The sequence below is a fragment of the Neophocaena asiaeorientalis genome, unplaced genomic scaffold (assembly GCF_003031525.2).
Source record: "Neophocaena asiaeorientalis asiaeorientalis breed wild unplaced genomic scaffold, Neophocaena_asiaeorientalis_V1.1 scaffold206, whole genome shotgun sequence".
Classification (NCBI taxonomy): domain Eukaryota; kingdom Metazoa; phylum Chordata; class Mammalia; order Artiodactyla; family Phocoenidae; genus Neophocaena; species Neophocaena asiaeorientalis.
Genome location: NW_020174578.1, coordinates 1,117,576 through 1,125,328, shown reverse-complemented (window position 1 = coordinate 1,125,328; position 7,753 = coordinate 1,117,576). Strand labels below are relative to the sequence as shown.

Genomic DNA, 7,753 nt, shown 5'->3' with positions numbered 1-7,753 from the left:
CCTTTCCTCCCCTCCCCTGCGGGACTGGCCTCAGAATGGAGATTAGAGATTCTTCTAATGGTCAACCTACTTTGGTGGTTTGCATCCTAGAAAACCCTCCTTTAGGCAGGATCTAATAAGCCCCCTGGGACACCTTTTGCCCCTTTGGACCCCCAGTCCACTCCCCACGTCCATAACCAGCTCTCTGCAGCATCTTCACACCTGGAGTTGTTACTTGGAATCAGCTGCTTTTTCAAGGTGCTTTCTGCCCAACTCTGCTGCAACACAAGGGACCCAGTCACTGGGGAGAAGCTGAACTACAGATGTTAATGCCAGGAATTTATTCCTTGTCACACTTGGTCTGCTTCCTTACAGGTTCACCTGAACCATCTGGAGATTTGGGAACTAGGGCAGTGCTGGGGATTCATGAAATCCAAATAATGCCAAATATTCAGGGACTGTAATGAGTGATGTTGTCTCAGGGGTGTGCTCTGGGGCTGTCTGTATTTCCTAATCGTGTGTCCTGCTGGGGATGAGAACAGAAATAGAAAAAGAGAATTGCTTCGCCTCTCCTCCCAGTGGAGGTGGGCATGCACTGCATCTCACAGCACACCCCTTCCAGTAAACTCTCAAGAGCTGCCAGCTAGGTTGAGCCCATCGGAGAATAAAACCTCCTTTTCTGAAGATCTGGTCCCATTTTCAATCAGGAACAGAAGTGAGGGCTCTGCAGCTCCCACAGAAGCCCCCTAAAGCAGGACTCCATCCAACCTTCAGGTGCTTTCCTCTTCTGAGGTCTTGAGTCCAAATGTGGATGCTAACTAGATTGCCTTATTTATTTATTTATTCTTTTACTATCAATTCCTCTTATATATGTTGTAGCATCTGGTCTTTTGATTTTGTATTTTTAATTTAATTTTTATTTTATATTAGTGTATAGTTGATTTACAATGTGTTAATTTCAGGTGTACAGCAAAGTAGTTCAGTTATACATATACATATATCCATTCTTCTTCAGATTCTTTTCCCATATAGGTTATTACAAATATTGAGTAGAGTTCCCTGTGCTGTACAGTAGGTCCTTGTTCATTATCTATTTTATATACAGTAGTGTGTATACGTTAACCCCAAACTCCTCTCACTTCTATAGTGCTATTCTTCTTAAGCATAGGTAAGGAAACTCAGTCCTCTATAAATATGAACTCATGGTTATTCTGCTATGGGGACAGTTTGAGGAAAAGTTAATGCTAACTTTTTTTTTTTTTTGGTGGTACGCGGGCCTCTTACCGCTGCGGCCTCTCCCGTCGCGGAGCACAGGCTCCGGACGCGCAGGCCCAGCGGCCATGGCTCACGGGCCCAGCCGCTCCGCGGCACGTGGGATCCTCCCGGACCGGGGCACGAACCCGCGTCCCCCGCATCGGCAGGCGGACTCCCAACCACTGCGCCACCAGGGAAGCCCTAATGCTAACTTTTTGAACATATTCCTCACAAATAGTGTACCTATGTGTAGAATTTGGTTAACTTTGTTCTATACAGTGGTTAAGTAGCTGCATGAAAGCAATGACCTTGTGAACATTGACTCTAGATAGAAAAATAAGAAAAGCCTGTGTGATGGATTTAAGTTAAATATATGGAATCATTTTTGCAAACCAAGGAAGATTATACTGGGATGTATTATGGAGTGATCTTTCATTTCAGGGGAAAATGACATTAGTTCAGACCTTGTGTTTATGTCTCGTCAACAAAACCACAATATATAATCTATGAAGCCCATACACATCTTATCCATTATCCGTAACTTGGAGAACAGTGTCAGACCCACAGAAAATACTTTAAATGTTAAACTTTCCCAAACCTGGAATGTACATGAATGTATGTGTGTGTGTGTGTGTATGTGTGGTTGAGGGAAGTGAAGAAAAGGTAAGGAGTTGCTACTTAAAGGATAATCTCTGTAGTTTTTAATAGAATTGTCACAGTTTTGTGCTCTTTTTAATCCCTAATATCTCTTCAACTAATCATGCACTTTCCCAATAAAAACATTGAAAGGTCGGAAGCCAAAACCTGCTTTCCTGATCCTTCAACTGTATATTATCCACAAAATCGCATTGTTGACTTACATTGTAATACTTAGAATTCCTGTGTGGCAGGAATGTGCTCAGTTTTTTGTCTCAGTTAAATCATTTAACTGTTTAACACGTATTATCTCAATCTTCACAACAACCTCATGAAATAGGGTACTATCACTTTTCTCCTTTCAAAAATGGTAATACTAGGGCTAAGGGGTGAAGAACTATAGCCAGTCATCCAAGTAGTAAATGTGTGTCTGGTCCTTAAGCTTATGCTCTTTAATTACTACTCTGTAGTGCCATATACTATCATACATGAACAATCCAGCAGGAGGAAAATCAATAAGGATATAGCTAAACACCACCATCCATCAACTGGATATAACGGACACCTAGAGACCACTTCATCCAACAGCAAAATACACATTCTTCTCAAGCTCACATGTAACATTCACCAAGATACAGCACATTTGGGGCCATAAAACACACCTGAACAAATGTAAAAGAATAGAAATCATACGATGTCTGGTCTTAGATCATAATGGAATTAAAGGAGAAATCAATAACAGAGAGAGAGCTGGAAAATCCCCCAAATATTTGGAGATTAAACAACATCCTTCTAACTAACACATGGGTCAAGGAAAACAACTCAAGAGAAATGTTAAAATATTTTGATCTAGGAAAGAATCAGAGAAGGGTTCTATTGAGTACATTAATTGTAGCAAATATTTCATATAACTGGAAAGTAAAACATGCAGTACTTAAATTGAATTGAGGATTTAAAAATAGCTTTCATTTTTAGGAATGCTATGTGACTCATGCCCACAGCATTAGAAAAGAGTTTGTCAGTTCATCAGGTCTTAAATTTTACTTTTTGAAACGTAGGCCGCATCTAGTGCTGACATGTTTGTTCGTGTATAAAGAAATGATTTCAATCTTAGATATTTACTTTGAAACCACAGAGATCATGGATAACATATTAGTCATAAAACAATTTGCCAATTTTTAAAATGCTAACTTGTACATACATATAAGATGTATCATTTATAGCATCAAACAATGCTTGAATGTTGCATTCGGAACCACAATATATTTAATTTCTTTCTTAGTCTCTCCTTTCACTTCTGCTAGTCCTTTAGCAAATTCAATCCATTTGAGTTCAGGTAAGATGCTTTTAATAACATGTAGAACGAAATAAAATACGAGGGAAAAAAGAAAGAAAATAGAAGTGTCTTTCAAGTGTTCAGGACTTAAACATTTTGAGATTCTACAGTTGTTATTATCAAACTTCAGTCAGTGTTCTTTTTGGCTTTGGGATGAATGTCCTTAATTGGGTATGATTATGGTCAAGATTTAAGCAAGTCAGAAATTACAGACCCAGTCCAAGAATGGTCCAAACTTTCAACATTTAGGCATTCACTCATTTATGTGTATTCATTCATTCATTTGTTCACTCAGTAAACATTTGCTAAGTGCCAAAATTACAAAACTAGATACACCTGTTCCTTGTTCACAAGGAGTGGGTTACAATCCAGTTGTCAATATGTCAACTGTTTTTGTAAAGACTCTTAATGTACTTGTTAGGACCTTTCTCTTTTTTCTCCCTTTAGGTTTCCAAGAGATTCATACTTCGTAGGTAGTGTTTCTTTTTCCTTTATCTAATCATTTTGGAAGTTACAGAAGGAAATAAAGGAGGACTGAATAAAGAGATTAAGCATTTTATAAGATGCAGATTCAAACTCATTTTCACAACTATTTTAATATGTTTGCCAAATAAATTTAAAAGGTTGTCCTAGCACAGTAGTTTTTTATATACTCCTGAAAAAAAAATAAGCCTTAGTCGCATGTTAGGAGTTCATAGTATGGTAGATTCTATTGTGTCTTGGTAATATGATAATTTATTGATAATACTTATTTAAAAAACAGTCATTTGTTGCTTCTAGAGAGGGATGTAGTGGGGATGTCCTTCAGGATTTCAATTAGCTTCTCAGAAAAGCTTTCCTTGGGTTGTATTTCTATGTGATTATCTCTGTCTAGGGCCTGGCCCTCACTTTGTAGATCCAGCTTCGGAAATTTTATTCATTTCTCATCTGTATCGTACTACTCAAACTCAAAAAACGAACCATGAATAGCCCTGAATGGAATTATTTATTATAAAAAAATTGGCAAAAACTTTGCTTACCAGCACATTCCCTCTTTGTCAAAATATCTGCATAAGAAGGTAAATTAATACCTCCCAGTTGATTGGTGAGCATGGAATCGGGGCAGGGGGAGTTAACTGGAGATTTCCAGTGAGGGTTATTGAGCCCTGATCACTCAAGCCATCTGAGCTGTAGACATAGACCTGCCAGGAGGACAGCACTCTCATACCATCAGGCCGACTCCCCTGGACGGTGCTGAAGATGTGCTGGTAACCACTGGCCCCATGGGTAACCCTCTTCTTTATTCCTCCGTCTTTCTGTAGACAAGTATCTCACGCCACCGTCACATTTGGATTCCTGAGTCACGATCAGATCCTCTTCCGCCTCTTCCGTGAGATAGCATCAGAGCTCCTTGAGTGGAGTTTTTGGATGCACTCAGAACTCTCCAGTTATATGTCTACACAGGTTTTCTTGTTTTCCTCCTCCAGTTCTTCCCATCCATTATGAGTGGATTTTACAAGTTCTGCTTCCCCAAAATCAGTATTGTTTCTCTTATTTCCAAGGTCCTCAGGGAGCATCTCATTAATGTCTCCATTGGTATAACGACAACTGGACCAGGATCTTATCAACAAAAGCACCTTTCCATACATTAACCCTGGAGAAGTCTTTTCTTTAGCGGCAAGCGGGCGCAAATTCAGTAGCTCAGCCCCAGGTTATTTTTGCCCAGCAAAGGTGCAACTAAATGTTTGCACCAGCAAAGATGCTAGATTTCTACATGGTATTTTGAGGCAGCTGTTATCCAGGACTTAAGGACAAGCCAGCTATTGTTTGGTACATCACCAATTCACAGGCGCATCAAATACTGGGCCACCAATTTAATGCTACGTAAATCTGTAAAATGACAAACTCACTAAATTTTCTCTTTGCCAAAAAGAAATCAGCTATCTGTAAAGCAGATATCAATTCTTGTGTTGCTCAAGTAGGGCAGAGTTGATTTTTTAATGAACTGTCACTTCTTGTCTTTCTGAATTTCACAAATGAAACGTGATGCAAACGTTAAGCCGTCACACAGATGGCGAGGCCCGCAACACACTGTTGTTCCGGGTATGGCCTTTCCCAGTTAGATTATGACCTAGACTTTCTCTTTTGATAGGAGTAGAGTAGTAGGGTTACAAGTAGCACGTGGGGAACTATGTCTTGAAGTGTTTTCACCTGCATCCACACTCGCCTTCAAAACCGTGTGTGAATGCCTGACTTCAGACTCACACCCCTGCACACGAGTCTAGATTCACAATACATGAACACCGGGCAGCCCCCCAAATCCAATTCCTACAAATTGTAAGGATTGTTCTTCAATGAAGTTATTTGGTAAATCAGTACGTGTGAACCCATCAGTACATTAATTGCCAAATGCCCAGTGGTTGGTTTGATTTCATCACTTGTGAGAGCTCACATGGAGCATATCCACTGATGCCTTCTTAGCAACTTAGACGATCACATTGTCATAAAAGTTTCATTTCCTCTTTTTCTTCCTCCTGTTATCAGGTAAGCTGCTTTAGAGAGAAAAGGTTGATTTCAGCTGCTGAAAGTGACGCAGTTGATATTCCTCTTGAGAAACTGGAATTACATCTCTTTTCTAGGACTACTCTGATTCCCGTATTTGGAGTTCTTCCATTACTGATTACTTCTGCATCCCAGAAATTCTCTTTGTGATGTTGACCATCCCTATTTCATGGTTATTCTCTTTGTGATGTTGATCATCCCTATTTCATGGTTATTTTATTTCCTCTTTTGATTTGACAGTCTTTCTCCCCATCACAAGTGTCAGTGGCTCTAGGTAACCTATCATTGGTGACACAGTCCCCTTCCTATAAAACTGGATGTTAGATTAAGTGATTAACTTAATGAAAAACTAGTCATCATCCTAAAATTTTGTCCTTTAAAAATGACTATTTTTATGAAATAATGTCTAGATATTTTTGATAACTCTGTCCTGAGCAATCCCATTTTATCCTTTTCATAGTGAGATGGGGGGAAATCAGACAGTGGTTACAGAATTCATTCTCCTGGGATTTTGTCTTGGCCCAAGGATTCAGATACTTCTCTTTGGGCTCTTCTGCCTGTCTTACACCTTCGCCCTGCTGGGGAACGGGGTCATCCTGGGGCTCATCTCACTGGACTCCAGACTGCACCGTACTTCTTCCTCTCACACCTGGCCATCGTTGACACAGCATATGCCTGCAACACGGCGCCCCAGGTGCTGGGAGACCTCCTGAGTGCAGCCAAGCCCATCTCCTTTGCTGGCTGCATGACACAGACCTTTCTCTTTTTGACTTTTGCTTATGCCGAGTGTCTTCTCCTGGCGGTATTGTCCTACGAGCAGTATGTAGCCCTCTGCCCCCCCCCCCCCCCCCCAATATTCTGTCATTGTAAGCTGGAGCATCTGCATCTCCCTGGCGGTGATTTCCTGGGCAGGTGGCCCTGGTCCACGTGGGCCTCGTCCTGAGACTGCTCTTCTGTGGGCTTCATGAAATCCACCACTTCTCCTGAGAAATCCTGTCTGTCCTCAAACTGGCATGTGCTGACACCCGGCTCAACCAAGTTGTCATCTTCGTTGCTTCTGTGTTTGTCTTAGTTGGGCCCCTCTGCTTGGTGCTGGTCTCCTCCACACGCATCCTGGTTGCCATCCTGAGGATGCAGTCGGGTGAGGGCCGCAGAGAGGCCTTCTCCACCTGCTGCTCCCACCTCTGCCTGGTCCAGCTCTTCTGTGGCAGTGCCATCGTCATGCACACGGCCCCCAAATCCAGCCACCCGGCAGAAGATCCTTTTCCTGTTTTACAGTTTTTTCAACCTATGCTGAACCCACTGATCTATAGCCTGAGGAACACAGAGGTCAAGGGTGCTCTGCGGAGAGCACTGTTCAAGGAAAGTCATTTCCAGTTGGAGTGACATTTGAATCGCCACCCTCAGTAGTCTACTTGGAGCCTTGGGTACTGAATACCACCTAAGCTCAGCACTTTCTTTATGTCTGAGACTAAATGATCCAAGACACTCTGTAAAGCATTCTCTTTTCCTCCCCATAAAGTATTTAAGTTTTGCTGTATTTGTTATATTTAATTCTATCAAACATATTTATTTTTTCATTTAACTGCTTGGTGCATTAAGACTATCTAGAGGTAAAAATTTATTCCATCCACTACTAAGGGGCCGAGAAGGTTAAAATAGGCACTCTACCTCTGACTTCGTCAGGTGTGTGCAGTAATAGCAGAATGGCAGGCATTACTGATGGAGCCACATCAATAACAATTCTTTACAATACTGTAGCTACAGGTAGAGACCCAGAATCCATTAATAACTTTGTCCATTTTTACCCCACATTCGGATGTGTCCTCTCAATTGTAAATCCTCTTACAAATAGTAAATGTACCTAAATGCCTACTTAGGCTTAGGGGAAATTGATTTTGTTGATTAAATCCTATCATCTGTCTTACAATTTCTGAGATCAGAGAGTCAGTCCACACACATTCAGATGGCATCCCAGGGAATTACCCAACAAAATCCACTGTCCAG

At 41.2% G+C, this 7,753-nt stretch overlaps 1 pseudogene; it reads left to right on the top strand.

Annotated features, from left to right (window-relative positions):
• The first annotated feature begins 6,210 nt into the window (after nucleotides 1-6,210).
• LOC112408464 (olfactory receptor 2A1/2A42-like) lies at nucleotides 6,211-7,132 on the top strand (annotated as a pseudogene).
• The last annotated feature ends 621 nt before the right edge of the window (nucleotides 7,133-7,753 follow it).